The sequence below is a fragment of the Myxine glutinosa genome, chromosome 12 (assembly GCF_964187855.1).
Source record: "Myxine glutinosa chromosome 12, kmMyxGlut1.1, whole genome shotgun sequence".
Lineage (NCBI taxonomy): Eukaryota > Metazoa > Chordata > Myxini > Myxiniformes > Myxinidae > Myxine > Myxine glutinosa.
The window spans coordinates 44,235,986-44,250,468 of NC_136272.1; the positions used below are offsets into that span (position 1 = coordinate 44,235,986).

Consider the following 14,483-nt stretch of genomic DNA (forward strand, 5'->3'; position numbering starts at 1 on the left):
AGAGGAATTGGTGAGAGGAGAGAAGGAATCACTATCATGTGTAAGTAAGAGGGTTTGATTAGGAAAAGTTAATGGGGATAGAAAATATTGTGGGTAAGCATGGTGGATGATTCTGCTTGCTTCTTCTTAAACAACCACCATCGCAATCTTTTCACCAAAGTAATCAGGGTCTGTGGTTGGTATACCTTGCAGATAAACTCTTCAATGGCAGCAGATGGCTCATCATTTGGCATCACAGAGGTGCCAAGGTCTGTCAAGGCTGTTACAATGTTGTCACTTGCATCTTGGAATACCTTACAGAAGGTATGCTTCCATTTACCAGCGAAACTACCAGTGTTATCACTGCCACTCATTGCATGGACACCAGGTAGTACTGCCGATTTAGTTGGACCAGAAGCATCATAGATGGTGCTGAGTGGAATGGCCCGACTCCATTGTCCAGTTCCAGTGACAAAGGCTGTGTCCTTGCATAATTCTGGCTAGCGTTGTACAGCCAGAATGAATACATCCGTGTCAGGAGAGCAAATGCTGATGCTTATAGCCTCACAGGCGGTGGCATCAGCAGCATGCAGGAACAGCTTAGTATCGGCCTATTCATGATAACTGTCTAGGTATCTCTTATCAGTGCGTGTTGCTCTGCATTGGATGCCCCAAGCCACAACGACTGGACGCCCCATTGAATGTGCCTTCTCCAGGAGCTTTTCAACAAAGTAGCCTGTTAGTTACCTCTTGGTGTTGCCATGAGACAGCAACCAACAGCCTCCTCTGTGGTGTGATAGGGAACTGCTGTCTGTGTCCCCTGTGTTCCGTTTCTGGTAGCCTGCTTCAAAAAATGCTCAACATCGTATCTGTGGAAAATCACTCGCACTTCGTCCATTTGGCTGCACTAATCAAGGATACGGGAGGTAAAGTGGTTTGCCAGCTGATGGCAATTCAGGATCCAGGATGGCATCCCCATTGACTGGACTTTGGACATTCCATCTACTAAAGCAATGCTACAAACAGTGGCTGCCTCATGGCCAGTCTACCTGCCGTCACCGTCTGGGCCTGGGTCATTGCTCTCTGCTGGTAGACTCTCCAGGATGACTATCAAATCGCTCTTCATGTGGCAGTGCAGCATTTATCCATCAGCAGCAAACAGGGAACGAGGCAAAACAGAGAGCTCATAGCTGTCAACAGCTTCCTCGAGGTTGACGTCTGGCCGGGACTTGGACACCACCAGCACTCGGATTGAAGAGGCTTCAGTCTTCTTTGAGCTCGACCAGTTTTTGTCCCAGACTTAGTTTCACTCACTTCTCTGTGATTTTCCAAGTATTTAGCTGACGTCTCTTCATAGGAGCCCACAAGTTGATTGCATTTGTATTGATGTGGTCGCAGACGAAGTCATCAAACAACTGCTGGTCAATAGTGCTCTATCCGAACAGGTCCTGGGTGACTCTCTGGGGCATCACTGTCTTTGTGGCCAAGCTGAAAAGCTCAGTGAAGGGGTTGGTGAAGCCTTTAGAGTGTGAGTTAGGTTGTCAATGCTCTTCTCTTGTCTCCTCATGGCCGAGGCACTGAGTGACAGAATATAGGTTTTACCCACTAGAAAGTGTGCTCACACTTCAATAGACAGGACTAAAAGCAACGTTGCACCACTTGCACATACATTCTTGATTGACCGCTCACCAATTTTGGCATATTGAAAATATGTGAAATTATGCCCTATTTTGTCGATAATATATCGTCATAGTTCAGGACAAAACAATATATCAGACTGCCAACAAGTTTAACATAATTTGGGCTTCCCACAACACATCTGGATGGGTGGGTTACTTTCAGCACAAAACACCTGCAGGAGTCTATTTCGTTGCACATGCTCCGTGACTAGATTGGCATACTGTACACCCGAGTGGGGTCATCTGAAAAAATGAAGAGAGGGCGATCTGGAGCATCGTAGAGATCGATTATGTAGATGAGGAACAACAGTGAGCCTAATACACTGCATGGACAACTTCATTGGGAGAAGAGAAGTAAGAGTTCCATTGATGACAACACATTGACTGTGCGAGTGGAGCAAGTCAGAAATCACAGAATGAAGATGGTTTTGTATGCCCACACAAAGTTTGGCAAGTAAAGCAGGATACCATATACTGTCAATTGTGCAAGATATTGTTACAGACGTGGCTTGGATGTTATTCACCGAGCGGTTTTATGGTATGACCACGTCTGCACAAGTTACCCGATTGTGCCCGAACGTTGACTAGTCGCGCGATGCTGGCTCAATAAGAAAAAGAAGACACCCGGCTGGATTACAATAACACAATACGACACCAAGGTTTCGATTCTCAAGACCTCCGGAGGAGATTATATTCGTACGGAAAGGTCAGATTACAGGGGCTAGAAGTATTAATCACAGAAAGACAGGCACTTAGACACACTCTTATATTAACCCCGGACAGACGACAGACAAACGGGACAACGGCTGACTCACACGGGGGTTTGATGGCTAGGAAAGGCAGGTATCGATGGCTCCAGGTCCTCCTGGGCTCGGGGCAGGGTACAGTACGGTCCGGTCCGGTCCAAAGATGCGGGGAGGTATCGTCGCGCTGGGGGTGGCGGTGGCTTCTCTCTCCAAGCTGAGGCGCATCTCACGTCACATCCGGCGCGGGGCCGCGTATATCCGGCGGGGAGTGACACGCCCTCGGCTCGTTAGCTCCGCCCCAGATGGAATCGGCACGTTGCTTCTCATTGGGTGCGTGGGGGGGTTACTGGCTCCGCCCCTGACGAGGAGCTGACAGCCAGCCCCTTCGGGGTAACGCCGTGGAGCGCATGGTCATGGCGGGTAACCGAGCCGGTGTGAGGACGCACACTCCCCGCCCCTCTGTTGTTGTAGTCGTAGTTGTAGTTGTAGTTGTAATTGTTGTTGTAGTTGTTGTTATTGTTGTTGTTTGGGGAAGAAGATGGGAGGAGGTATGGGAAAGGTCCTAAACTCACTACTGATGCCATATAATCACATTCTGGTGCAACGAAGAGTCATAATTAATGGAGACGAGGCCTTAACTGACATAGATTAAGAATAACTAGCAAGATGTCCGAAAGTTGTCTACGTGTGGTGCGGTGGACCTGGGCACGACATTTAATGGGGGAATAAGGGGAAGGTCGGCTCTACTGATTGTTATTTACATGCAATGGGACTAGGGAATGGGGGATTGGGGAAAGTTGGGGAGTATTGGAGAAAATAGGGGAATATTTACAAGCGGATATGGAGGCCAAATTCCATATTCGCAACATTGCACCCTTCTCTACCCTCGGGGCGTCCCGACCCGATAAATTTTTACCTACTTTAGTGTGGCACGCAATGTAGTTCCCTCTACTATTAACTCTACCCTGAGTGCGACAGTTTTACAGATATTCACAAATGAGTAAATATGTCCCCCTGCGACGTTGCACCCTTCTCCTCACAGAAACACACCCACAGGATAACCGAATCCGGAAAGAATTCTCAAACTACACATACAGCCGGTAGGGAGCATTATTTACAAGACTACGCTGCTATTTACACTACGATCCAGGACCTGTTTTTGGAGGAACACATGCAGATGTTATGCATAGAGAGAGCGCGCTTGCCAACATCGATACACCAACCCACGAGTGCTCTGTGGCCGACGGCCTTTAATAACGTGCAGAGCACCCTTTCCCAGCATCAAAAGCACCACCCCACCACCAATCGGTGCAGTCACCATTGTTCATTGGAATAAAAATAAATTCGACAACCCCTAACCCTGCAGGTGTCTCTTGCTCTTCGTGTGGCCTTCAGTGGTGTTAATTAACAGTGGTTCACCTTTATGGCATAGGTGCCACGTTGACCCATAGGTCCATCCCCGGGTGGTGCTTGGCCGCAAACGAACTGCGGTCCATTGTGGGTGGCCACAAACATTGCGGTCCATATGGTGTATCGATCCCGGCAGCAAACAGCGAAAGTGCAGGCCCACAACTGCGCAGCCAGCACCTCTCTTTCCTCTCTCTCTACCCCAAAGCCAGATCCTCGGAGGTGGGAGACAAAAGAAGCAGACAAGTGAGTAAGGTGGTAAGGGCGCAAAAGTGCACGCAATGTAAGGTGATGCACACTGGGGGCACATGGGAACCAGGTGAGACAGGTACGTTCCTATCGTACGCCCCCCCCCCCACCAGGTAACCTACATGGCCCCTCCCTTACCCCTTACTGTATCCACAAAACACAACACTACCCATAAACATCTACTTTACACATCAACAAACATCCCTACTGTCTTCCCCGTTCCTCCCATAAACCAAATTCGTCTTCTCTCCCTCCTAACCAATCAAATTTGCCATTTTCAACTCTCATCAAAATTTGCCATCTCCAACTCAACATCATAATTTGCCATCACCAATTCATCATCAGTCCCTCCTAGGGAGGGAGAGATGGAATCACTCCAATGTCTCATCCACGTCGTGATGCGTCTCACAAATCCACACAGCGATTCATCTCCTGCAACAAAACAAAGAAAACACAGGTGTGGAGTCATCATCATCACCACAGGTAAGTGGCTGCGTATGGTGCGACAGGTTCATCAATCCTAACTATCTCCTAAATGACTTTAACAACTTTACACTACCCGGGGTCTTTCTCCGGCCAAACCATTGGCCCTCTTACACTATGGGTTCTAAAAACCAATTCCCATTGGCCAAACTGTGGTGCTCTTCAATTTGGGGTCTCACTCCCCCGATTCATCTCCCGGTGCCCTCGTACAATTTCTGGGCTGCGACGTGTACCTCTCCCAGTGGGTCTACCCACCTGCACACCTCCACCACTGCAGTTGCCTCCGAGCTTACCTGCTCCTTACCCTAACCTAACTACCAGGGGAAGGCCCTCTGGCTCTCTCCCCACTCCGTGCCCTCTCTGGCACTGGGCTGCCCGATCCACACCCGGGATCCTCAGGCACCCACTCACAACTACCGGCTCCCAGAGCCCACCTGCGGCCTCACCTGGCCGACATCCTCACAGTGGTGGAGTGCCCAACCAACTACACACACTAACAGGCTACACGCCCAGCCATTTCCACAACACTAATGCACCCATTCACAACACCATTCTGCAACCGCACCACAAATGCCAATATCCAACCACAATTTACCTGCACCCTCTACCTAACACTTACACTACCCGCCCCGGGTGCTCGTGAAAGGGGTCCACTCTTCCCCCATCCACACCTTCGCACCATGCACACCACTCCGTACCACTCACTCCAACTCTCTCCACACACCTGTACCTGCACACCTGTGCTCTCACACCTGGTGCCACCTGCACCCTTCTCTCCCCAAGCGCATTCGCGCTGATCCACACACTCACTACTCATACACTGCTCCACACACCTGTCCAGTTGCACACCTGTGCAATCACACCTGTTCAATTCTCACACACACGGCATCATCTCAACTAACTACTCCTTTCTGAAACTTGCGCTTCCCAGTCGTCCCTTTAAACTATTGCGCTCCCTCGTCATTATCATCCACACTCAGCTACCTGCGTCCCCACTACAGGTATCAGTCACTAACTAAACTTAACGTTACCTAATGTCAATCTCTTCTAGATCCCTACAATATAACCTAACCCACCCGGGCTAGTTTTCACTGCCATACACCCCATAATCTATTGCGCATTTGCCCCCTATGGGAAGGGTGGCAGGGATGCCAGCCTTACCCACCGGGCCCATCGCTCACTACCAATTTTGCACATCAAATTTCAACAAATCAAAAATTTGCCAATCACTACCCATCATCTGCCAATCACTACTGCCAATCCCTTGCCAATCATCAAATTTTGTTTTTCTCTAATTTTGGGTCCAAAACACTAACCTCATCACCCAGTCTACTCACTAATACCTCTCGGTGCGCCAATTCCTGTCCAAAGCCAGGCTTCGTAAAGCCAAGCCATGAATGCGGGTTGTTCTGTGCCAGCGGCTGGATGCGTCCGGCACTCGGTGCAGGGACGGGGGCTCACCCGTGCCGAGATCCCACGCACCATCTCGGCACGGAGCCATCCAATGTCCCGCTCTCGACCTGCCGGCACGTCTCACCAAAAAGTGGTCGCCATGACGACCCTTTCTATCGGGCTGCCCGCTCCGCCTAGTGGAGCACGGACGCGGCCGTTCAAAGCGAGGCCCAGCACGCACCGAGGGCCCGATTCGGCTATAAGTCGTTCTAAACTCTACCCCGTCTAACGTCGATGCTTCACCTGGACGCTTACACCCCGCAGCCCGTTCCTTGCTCGCACATCCAGCCGTGCTCATGCTCCTCGTACCTTTCCTTACACACCCAGGTACCCTCATTCCACTCACAGCCTTGGTCACACACCTGACCACCGAACACTTTGGCACACATTCGTTGGTCGCACACCTCACCAAAACACCTCTTCGCGCCCCCTCCTCGGTCACCTCCTCTGTGACAATCACAGGTGTGCCCTCATTCGCACACCCAACCACGTGCCTCACCACCAACTCCAGCGTGCATTCCCACTCACGCTCTACCATTCCAGGTGTGCATCCTTCCATCCCAGGTGTACATCCTCGCTCACCTGTCACAACTAACTCACGCTCCATGTCACTCTCACTACTTTCACCTCCATTCCTGACAGCGCACTCACCCTTACTCTTGACAGCACACTCTTTCCTCGTGCACCTGTCCGTCACACACCTTTCTCGCGCACACTCTCCCGTTACACCCTCTGTAACACTCACCACGGGTGGACACTCTTCCTTACTTCTGACAGCGCACTCTTTCCTCATGCACCTGTCCGTTACACACCTCTCTCGCGCACACCCTTGCGCACACTCTCCCGTCACACCCTCTGTAACACTTACCACACCGCGCTTCCATGTGCTCCCTCGCACACTCGCTACGACCGACTCACTCTCGCCAGCACCCTCACTCCTCGGCGTGCACTTTTTCCTCACACACCCCAGAGTCGGACTTTCTCGCACACCTCCTTTTTCGCACACCAGACCTGTCGCACACTTCACCAGTGGCCTCTCACGAACACCCGGGTCTATCTCGACCCCCAAGCTTCTTAAATCCCCTGGCGCATCATACGCACGACCATCTTGGTCACCACTTACACCGGGTCCTCTTCCTCTTCGCTTCTCCTCCATCACCTGCGAATCCCTCATCCGGTTAATGAGCACATCATCACGATCCGAACACAGACTCTGGACCAATTCTTTTACCTCCTCTTTTATCTCTTTCTTATCCTCTCTCCGTCGCTTTTTAATTTCGCTCACCCCCTCTTCCACTTCTTCTAATTTCTGCTTCACCTCCTTCATCTCCTCGTGCGCCCCTTTAAGTTCTTCCTCTAACTCCACTTTATTTTTTTCTATGTGCTCCCGCACCTCCCGCTCTTTAACCTCCATCACCTCTACCACTTTGTTCATTTTTTTCGTCAAGTCCTCATGTACCGTCTGACACTCTTTTTTAATTACCCCTACGTCCTTTTTCATCTCCTTCTGCGTCGATTTTAACCCCTCTATTACCGCTGTGTTCTTCTTTACCTGTTCCCCCAACTCCTTTTGTCCCACTGTCAGTTGTTCTACTCCCAGCGTCAACTCCTCTATACCCCCTTGCAATTTTACAGTCCCCTTTCTCACCTCCTTCTCCATGCGCTCCTTACAGTGCCTCACCTCCTCGCGCACTCCTCCGACCTCCTCACTCACTCCTCTTCTGATCTCTTCTCCCATCACTTGCATCTCCTGCCCAGATGCCACCCTCATCTGCTCCATTTCCTCCCTGTGAGCATCCAGTTTGGCTTCTACCCCCATTCTGACCCCCTCTATCTGCTGCCCCATTTGGTTAACTTCCCTTTCCGTTTGGTCCCTCATGTCCCTCAATTTGCCTTCCATGGTGTTTTCTAACCCCTCTAACCCATTTTTCACTCCCTCTATCTGATTCTCCTGGGCAGCCATTCTATTTTCTACCCCCTCTAACCCCTTTTGCATCCCTTCCATTTGATTCTCTTGAGCGGCCATTCTGTTTTCTACCCCCGTTAACCCCTCCTGTATTTCCCCTAATCTATCGTCTAATTTCCCAAATTTCATGTCTAATCCCTTAAAATTATTGTCTAATCCCTCACTGGTACCCCTCATTTGGCCCTCTAATCGCCCACTATCAACCCTCATTTGGCCCTCCATCCTATCCATTTTTGCATTCAGTTGGGTCAAGAATAATCTGAGGTCAAACCCGGTTTGCCCAGCGTCCCCAGCCGCCACCGCAGGCTCGCCCTCCGCGGCGCCGCTATTTTGGGACCCTTCAACCACGTGAGCGAGCGCGCCATTTTGCGCGCCCGCTACTTCGTGCGTGACGGCGCTATTTTGCGAACCTGCCGCCCTCACTGCTTCGCTCTCCTCATGTCCCTCAATTTGGTCCTGGACCGACCCTGCTTCACTCTCCCCTACCGGACCCCAGCCGTCTTGATCCGCCATAGCGCGACTTGCAAAATTCGAGTTTCGTAAAACAAATCCAATTTTTTTTTTTTTCGTTATAATTTCGTCGAGCGCAGTACGCGCTCCGAATCGATTTTCCCTCCCAAAATTTGGGCCTAATAAATTTAGTCCCGGGTTCGAATTCCACTCCTCGACACCAATTGTTACTGACGTGGCTTGGATGTTATTCACCGAGCGGTTTTATGGTATGACCACGTCTGCACAAGTTACCCGATTGTGCCCGAACGTTGACTAGTCGCGCGATGCTGGCTCAATAAGAAAAAGAAGACACCCGGCTGGATTACAATAACACAATACGACACCAAGGTTTCGATTCTCAAGACCTCCGGAGGAGATTATATTCGTACGGAAAGGTCAGATTACAGGGGCTAGAAGTATAATCACAGAAAGACAGGCACTTAGACACACTCTTATATTAACCCCGGACAGACGACAGACAAACGGGACAACGGCTGACTCACACGGGGGTTTGATGGCTAGGAAAGGCAGGTATCGATGGCTCCAGGTCCTCCTGGGCTCGGGGCAGGGTACAGTACGGTCCGGTCCGGTCCAAAGATGCGGGGAGGTATCGTCGCGCTGGGGGTGGCGGTGGCTTCTCTCTCCAAGCTGAGGCGCATCTCACGTCACATCCGGCGCGGGGCCGCGTATATCCGGCGGGGAGTGACACGCCCTCGGCTCGTTAGCTCCGCCCCAGATGGAATCGGCACGTTGCTTCTCATTGGGTGCGTGGGGGGGTTACTGGCTCCGCCCCTGACGAGGAGCTGACAGCCAGCCCCTTCGGGGTAACGCCGTGGAGCGCATGGTCATGGCGGGTAACCGAGCCGGTGTGAGGACGCACACTCCCCGCCCCTCTGTTGTTGTAGTCGTAGTTGTAGTTGTAGTTGTAATTGTTGTTGTAGTTGTTGTTATTGTTGTTGTTTGGGGAAGAAGATGGGAGGAGGTATGGGAAAGGTCCTAAACTCACTACTGATGCCATATAATCACATTCTGGTGCAACGAAGAGTCATAATTAATGGAGACGAGGCCTTAACTGACATAGATTAAGAATAACTAGCAAGATGTCCGAAAGTTGTCTACGTGTGGTGCGGTGGACCTGGGCACGACATTTAATGGGGGAATAAGGGGAAGGTCGGCTCTACTGATTGTTATTTACATGCAATGGGACTAGGGAATGGGGGATTGGGGAAAGTTGGGGAGTATTGGAGAAAATAGGGGAATATTTACAAGCGGATATGGAGGCCAAATTCCATATTCGCAACAATATGTTCAAGGAAACAGTCCTGACCTTTTATTTGAGGTTTAGGCCTTCCATTCATTGTTGATAGAGGAACAACAGCATGGCAAGAGTTGGGAGCTGTTTAATTGGGTTAAGCATGTCATTGCAATGCGAGACCAAACTTGTTTTGCATGCAACAGCGTTTGGAACCACGATGTCAGGAAAACTAAGGCATTTCCTTGAAAAGTTTTAATATAAGGCTGTTTAGCAAACATTTTTCGTTAATTATGACGATGATTACAAAATTACAACACTAGGTTGACAGATAATAATTCACAAGATACTTCTACTACTATGAATAATAATACTATTACTACTTATACTACTACTACAACAATAGCAACACCACAAACAATACGTTTTGTGACAACTATCGGGGATGCAAGTCGGGGGACAAATCTTCCGTTAGGGTAGCGTGGTTATGGTCAGAGTGCCGATCGGTCCCCATGGACCGACCCTTTCCCTCTGGTCTCTTGTCTGTCTGTGTCTGTCTCTCTGTCTCTCTCTCTCTCTCTCTCTCTCTCTCTCTCTCTCTCTCTCTCTCTCTCTCTCTCTCTCTCTCTCTCTCTCTCTCTCTCTCTCTCTCTCTCTCTCTCTCTCTCTCTCTGTGTCTCTCTCTCTGTCTCTCTGTCTCTCTGTCTCTCTGTCTCTCTGTCTGTCTCTCTCTCCATTTTTAACTCTGTTGTGGCCCTGACTTCGTGAAGGCAGGGGTACACCATCCTATATGTGGGGGATCTCTGGGTCGCTCCTGGGAGATCAATCGGCTGTCTCTGTGCCATGGGCTTCTTCAAGAGAACTGTCCGGGGTTATACAACAACAACAACAACACGTTTTACGACCATTTTCACTTTTTGCAGGGGGTTAGTTGAATGATGTCATTCCTCCATACAGATCTATCCATTGCATCAGCGTTGTGCAAACCCAAACATTCCACATTTCTTGACAGTTTCAATCCATGTCCTTTCAGAACGTCCTCAGCTTTCTTCCTTCTACCACAAGCTTTCTTTACAGTTTCATAATCAAACCTTTGCTGCACATGACCATACCAACCAAGACTTCTCTTCCTAAGTTCTTCTTCACTAATATTGATTTTTAATCTCTTTCTGATAGATGAGCTCAGAATTTTTTTTACAAAGACAATCCATCATATAATTTTCATCTCTGCTCTTTCCATTATTTTTACATCGTCGAATCTGCATTTCCCACGTTTCACTTCCTACATCAATGTATGGGAGCTGATGCAGGCTTTACGAACTCTAACTTTTACAGATAATGCAATGTTATTGTGCTTCATAATGCCCCCTAGTTGCCTCCACTTATTACCTCCGCCACTAAAGGTGGATGGAGGTTATGTTTTCACCCCTGCCTGTCTGTCTGTTTGTTTGTTTGTTTGTGAACAAAATATCTCAAAAAGTTGTGGACGGATTCGGACGAAATTTGTCAGAGATTCAGCGTATGTGACAACGAAATTATTAGATTTTGGTGAAGATCCAGATTCGGCTACTAGAATTTTTAAAAGTGATTCTTCACCATTGGGAGATAGATAGGTACCAAAAACGATACATAGCAGGATATCTCAAAAAGTTATGGATGGATTTGGACGAAACTTGTTGGACAGGTTGTGTGTGTGACAAAGAAGAATCGATTCATTTTTGGTGAAGATCCGGATCCCGATCCAGCTAGTAGAATTTTTTAAGCGATTCTTCACCATTGAGTGATATGGCCAACCAGGCGTAAGTATGATAATAATAATAATAATAATTCATTTATTTTGTATAGCGCTTTTCAAGAAGCCCAAAGGCGCTTGCTCTCTACTGAGTGCCGTTCTACTTCCAGGCAGACTTTATTCTTGATCTGACAGCTAATTCTGCTCCTCCTGATGCTCAAAGGAAATTTGATGCACCTGAGCTCAATTTGGAGTGTCATAGCAAAGGGGATGAATACTTATTGACTCAAAACTTTTCAGCTTTTCATTTTTAATTATTTTGTAAAATATTCTATAAAAAAAATTCCACTTTGACATTATGGCGTATTATGTGTAGCTCAGTGACAAAGAAAAAAATCTTAATTTCACCCATTTTAAATTCAGGCTATAAAACAAGAAAATGTGAAAAAGTCAAGGGGTGTGAATACTTTCTGAAGGCGGTGTACATGGAATCTAATTCCTTCAAATCCTTTTTCATATGTGGTGAACGTTTCACCTCAGCCATATACAGTGCATTCAGAAAGTATTCAGACCCCTTCACTTTTTTCACATTTTGTTATGTTGCAGCTTTGTGCTGAAATCGTTTAAATTCATTTTTTCCCTCATCAATCTACACTCAATACCCCATATTGACAAAGAGAAAACAGGATTTTAGAAAGTTTTGCAAACTTATTAAAAAGAAAAAACTGAAATATCACATTGACATAAGTATCACATTACAAGCCGCTGTTAGACTTTTGGTCTTGTTTTTTTTATGCGAGAACCCTAAATAATTCCCATATAGTAAAAATATCAGTTAGGAACCTAATATTTTGTGTAAATGTAGCCTAATGTTACAGAAAGATGTGACATGAACAGTGAGCTTGTTGTGCTAAACGTCTCGGATCTATTCAGGCTTGCTTCCATTCTTCCCCGCACTTCATCCACTTTCTCTGGTGTAACAACACTTGGCTGGCACATGTGCTTGTTAACTTTCATGCAGCCTGTTTCTGTGAACTGTTCACCAGTTTCCAGATCACTGATTTTGAAGGTTTCATGCGACCACCAAAACGACTTTTAAATGCAATTTGACATTCCCTAAAGGATGCATTATTGATGTAATGTTTGACGAGAAACATGCGATCTTCCACAGTGAGCGCCAAGACGTGACCGAGAGAAAACCGTTACACGTCACTGTCGGGTCACGTGATAAATCACATGATAACACTCAGGAACATGTTCTGTCTTTCTGTAACATATTCGACTACATTTACATAAAATATTAGGTTCCTAACTGATATAGTTTTTCGTCTATGGGAATTATTTAGGGTTCTAGAATAAAATAAAATAAAATCACCTTGTGTAACTCATGTCAATCACAACCTTTCATTCTTCGTAAATTCTTCCTTCCCCATCACTATTACAAACAGTCCAGGACTTATAAATGATCCCTGGTGTAATCCTACATTGACATCTAGCAATGCAGTGCATCCCAATTTTGTCTTTGCCATAGTTCTTGATCGATTTCATGCATTCCCATTTATTTTGGCCTGAGATCTCTTTTGAGAGGCAATTCAATAGTTGCTTTGCTACTCGATCATAATGCTTTCTCTAGGTCAATGAAAACAAGATACAGGGTTTTCTTTGCCCAATATTTCTTGGCATTATCTCAAAATAAAAATCGCTACTGTTGCTGATCTTTCTGGCATAAAACCAAACTGGATGTCCATATTTACAACGTTTTTAGTCTTTTCAAACAAATTTTCAAAAAATTTCAATGCCTGCTCAATTTAACTCCTCAATCTAAGATGAACGGAACAAAGGGTGCCCCTTCATCTTGAAAAATAACACAATACTGCTATTTGCTGAATCGTAAAGGATCACTCCTTCTTCCTAGACCATTTTACACAATTTCATAATTCGTCTTGAAACAATGAGTAGAATCTTCTGGTGTTTCAGCACAATTTTACTCATTAACTCTGCCACCTAAGGAGGACTGAGGTTATGTTTTCACCCCTGTATGTCTGCGAGCAGGATAACTCAAAAAGGTATGGTCGGATTTGGATGAAACTTGGTGGACAGGTTGGGTGTGTGGCAAGGATGAATTTTAGCTCTTAAACGAGCCTTGATCTTGTATACAAAAAAAAAAAAAAATTGATTAGATTTTGATGAAGGTCCAAATTAGATTTTGGTGAAGGATCCGGATCCGGTACGAGAATTTTTTTTAATTTTCAAGTGATTTTTTTTCGTATTGAGAGATAGGGCCAAAACTATATAAAGTACAGCACGATATTTCAAAACATTGTGGACGGATTGTGATGAAACATGGTGGACAGGTTGGGTGTGTGACAAGGACAAATTAGTTAGATTTTGGAGAGGATCCATATCTGGATGCTATTATTTTAAACTGATTCTTCACAATAGTGAGATTGGGCCAAAAACGACATACAGTATAGCAAGATATCTCAAAACATTGGGGACGGATTATTTATTTTTTTAAACCAGGGAGATGACTTGGTTTGGTGACAAGAAGTATTGGATTGGATTTTATTTCAAGTCTAGATGCAGACCCGAATCAAAGGGATATAAAATGTAAGCTATTCAGCCTGGCAGAGGTATGCGCTCTACCAAGTGCCGTTCTAGTTCCTTTTGAAATCTGCCAGTGGTTATTCCACAAATATGGATGGCTGTTTTCATCCAAATATTTATTATTCAAGTCCACATCCCACCTACATCCTTAGACATTATGAACTTCATCTCATTTTTCAGTTAAATCTTGAAAATTTTCACATTACAAGTTTTCCAAACTTTACGTGCGGAGTTCACTTGAGGGCCTTGCTTTTCGTTTCATTTGCAATATAAAAATCTCCCATTACCAATAAATGCTGAGTCAAACATTATTTACTGGCTATTAATTTCACATCGGAAACTTACCTTATTTTAAAATACTTTGCACTAATAATCAAATATTCACAAGATAATCATTCATTAATATTCCATGCACTAACAATTTATATACATTTGTTCT

The 14,483-nt window shown here is 46.6% G+C and overlaps 1 protein-coding gene across 7 annotated transcripts in view; it reads right to left on the bottom strand.

Moving 5' to 3' along the window:
* GRAMD4 (GRAM domain containing 4) overlaps positions 1 to 14,483 on the bottom strand; it is a 66,652-nt gene that overhangs the window by 19,803 nt on the left and 32,366 nt on the right. The gene's annotated exons all lie outside the window — the stretch shown is intronic.